At 40.4% G+C, this 3,656-nt stretch overlaps 1 protein-coding gene and 1 pseudogene across 1 annotated transcript in view; both read left to right on the forward strand.

The window, feature by feature from the left end:
- The window catches only part of LOC105887546, a 738-nt pseudogene extending 604 nt beyond the window's left edge, over positions 1-134 (forward strand).
- PPM1E (protein phosphatase, Mg2+/Mn2+ dependent 1E) overlaps positions 1-3,656 on the forward strand; it is a 189,247-nt gene that overhangs the window by 118,725 nt on the left and 66,866 nt on the right. The window lies entirely within an intron of this gene.

The raw sequence follows: 3,656 nt of genomic DNA on the forward strand, positions 1-3,656 counted from the left end.
CACAGCCTTTGAACACACATGCTGCTGAGCTCTGGAAAAACCCCACAGCTTTTAAGAAGTGCCTGCAAGAAACCTCCTCAAACCAGGTATCCAGTCCAAGCCCTGACCCAGGCTATTCAGCCTCCTATCTTTAACTATGGTATTATTTTTATTTTGTTTCTGTTTTTTTAATTAAGTCTCTGGTTGAACCATTGTGATATATATTAAATAAACACATTCTGGCTAAACAAACAAAACAATACAAAGAAACTATATACAGTAGAACCTCCATAGTTGACCACCTCCCTATACTGACCCCCTCCTTAAGTTGACCTAATTTTAATAAGCCAGACTTGCACCACATATACCTATCAGTACAGTAGGCCTAGTTCTTTACATTAATCACCTCTGTCTGTTGACCATTTTGTTACAGTCCCTTGGGTGGTCAATTTACAGAGATTCTACTGTATATGTTTTTTTTTTTTTTATCCCACCTGCTAGACCATGTGGGATATATATATATTTTATTATGTCACACTATGAAAATGACAAAATTTATATGTATACTTGAGAATTATTTTTAAGGAATTATTCTGCCCTAACCACTTGTTAAAACTTTTCTCTAGTTAGCTATGTCAACCTAAAATAAGTTACAGAATGACTCTCCAAAGCAAACAGTTTATTTGGGAATAACAGGGGATTGCAATCCTGGTTATGTGAGCTGTGATGGATCTGAGGCATATCAGAAGGGTGCTGGGGCAAAAAGGAGATTTTTAAGACAAAGAGAAAAAAATCCACATACCCTGCTTTGAAACAAAGTCTGTAGATCACAGAAGCTCATTGTAGGAGTTGTTATTTGTTCATTGGTGGAGACAGCCATTCCTAGGCAAGCGTTCCTGTGTAGGCAGCCTCACTGGAACACTGAAATTTTGAGGAAGTTCTTGCAATAAGTCCTTTTACTGGTCTTTGTGCAAGAGTGTCTTGTGATAAGACCTGGCATGGGTACCTTTGCATGAATGCTCCCCTTTATGGTCTTCGGACTCCATTTGGTGGGGTTTTGACATAGTGACTACATTTTGGTATGGTCTTCGGACTCCATTTGGTGGAGTTTTGACATAGTGACTACATTTTGGTATGGTCTTCAGACTCCATTTGGTGGAGTTTTGACATAGTGACTACATTTTGGTATGGTCTTCAGACTCCATTTGGTGGAGTTTTGACATAGTGACTACATTTTGGTACCAGTAGCTTTCACGTACAGTTTCTTTACAACCTACCTTTTGTTTACTATATTACAGGTAATATTGCATTCTATAGCTTAATAAATACCAGTATATCTTGGGTCCTGTAGTATATTTTGAAACAACTTGTATATACATGTAGGGATATGATTCATTGATACTCAGAAGCAATTTCTTTTTTTGCAGTTTTTTTTTTTTTTTTTTTTGTCCAGGGCCGGATTTGAACCTGCCACCTCCAGTATATGGGGTTGGCACCCTACTCCTTTGAACCACAGGCACTGCCCCTCAGAAGCAATTTTTTAAAAATAAAACTCAGGATAATAAAAATTAAAAAAAAAATTTTTTTTGGAGGCCTAGTCTCATTCTGTTGCCCTAGACTAGAGTGCCCTGGCATCAACTTATCTCACAGCAACCTCAAACTCCTGAGTTCAAGTCCCTGAATAGCTGGGACTACAGGCACCCACCACAATGCATGGCCACTTTTTTAGTTATTTTTAGTAGAGACCAGACCCAGGTTGGGTCTTCCTCAGGTTGGTCTCACACTCCTCAGCTCAAGCAATCCACCCACCTGGGCCTCCCAGAGTGCTAGGATTACAGGTGTGAGCCACCATGCCCAACCTTTTTCTCCTTTTTATATCAGCTTACTGTAACATATTGCATGCTATTGACTTGCTTGGTATGTATTTACAAATCAACTGGAAATTGTCTTTGTAGAAATGTTATTGCTTAACTATAACATACAGATTAACCTTCCTAGGCACTTAACAATAATGCCAAGGCAATCAGTGGCATGATTATAGCTCACTGCAGCCTCAACCTCTTAGGCTTAACCAATATAAAAATATGCCAAATTTGCTAAAATTTATTTAAAATTCTCTTCTCCCATTCTTGTCAAGAGACGTCTGTGAGACTGAACCCGTTATAAGTATTATATAAACATAGGGACACTTGTTTTTGTTTAGAGACAGAGTCTCACTTTGTCGCCTTTAGTAGAGTGCCAAGGCGTCACAGCTCACAGCAACCTGGATCCTGCTCTTGGGCTTAGGTGATTCTCTTGCCTCAGCCTCCTGAGTAGCTGGGACTACAGGCACCCTCCACAACGCCCAGCTTTTTTTTATTGCAGTTTGGCCAGGGCCAGGTTTGAACCCTCCACCCTTGGTATATGGGGCTGGCACTCTTCCCACTGAGCCACAGGCACCACCCCATAGAGACACTTTAAATATACATTACCTCCTATGAATTGCGTTGTCATCAATCCAACACAAATTAGATAAATAAGCAAGAAGCAATCTCATTTGTCACAATGAAAACTTTTAAAACTTAAAAAACTTTAAGCTCTTCTTTTTCCCCTTTTCCTCACTTCCTTTGCTCCCCTTTCATGAAGAGCTCAAACCAAAAGCCATTAAGTAAGGCCAGACAAATTGGGCATCCTCCCATAGGTGTGGGATAGGGTGGTGACCCAGAATCAGTTGGAGTCTGAACAGAGAGGGAGCAACCTGGCACAGGGTGTTGATAAAGGGAGCATCCATGTAGAAGGGTAATTTGACCTAGGATGTTGAGAATGTCTGTATGAGAGAATATCTGTGTGGTAAGGTGGCCCAAATGGACTGAGGAAAGCCTCTATGTAAGAGGGTGGCCTGGCATGGATAGGAAGATGTTTGTGTGAGGTTATGGAAGCAGCAGTTCTGTCCTGTTGTGGGATGTCAGAGCCTAAAAGGGGTGAGAAAGATACCCACATGGGAGCATTTTCTTAGCACAAGTGGTCAGAGCTTGAATTATGTGAAGAGGGTATCCATGTGAGAGGATATCCTAGCATTGGTATTCAGAGCCCAGGTGGATTGCAGAAGGTGTCCTATGGGGATGGCCTGGTCTGAGGTGTCGAAGTCTAAGAGGACTAAGGAGAGAGTCCATGTGGGAAGATGGTGGTGGTGTCTCATTCCTGAGTGTTACAGTTTAAACTAGAATAAGGAGAGTATTTGCAGAAGGTGGGGGCAACAGAGGCCCATGGAAAGGTGCTATAGTCCAAGCAGGAAGAGGGTAGCACTGTTGTAGGGTGGGGGTAGGATGATGGCAGTGGGGAATTGGTTACTTACAGTAGGATTGTTCAAACAGGTAAATATATTAAAGATAAAAAGAGCCAAATTACTCCCTACAAATAGGGAGATAAAGTTGTTAAAATTGTATTAAGGGAGAAACCTAGAATGGACTTTATAGTGTTAGGCTGGAATTAGAGCTATCAATGTGAACACATAGTTTTCTGTATCTATAGAAATGGAAATGTATATATGTGTATGTACACACACATACACATACATACATTCATACCTATATTCTCTTGTTCTCTTTCACTGAGAAGGCCTGGAAGTAGTTACATCCAGTATCAATAAACATACCTAATACAAAAATACGAGTTTCTTTCTTTTTTTTTTTTTTTTT

The sequence above is a fragment of the Otolemur garnettii genome, unplaced genomic scaffold (assembly GCF_000181295.1).
Source record: "Otolemur garnettii isolate 467f Iridium unplaced genomic scaffold, OtoGar3 scaffold00094, whole genome shotgun sequence".
Taxonomy (NCBI): domain Eukaryota; kingdom Metazoa; phylum Chordata; class Mammalia; order Primates; family Galagidae; genus Otolemur; species Otolemur garnettii.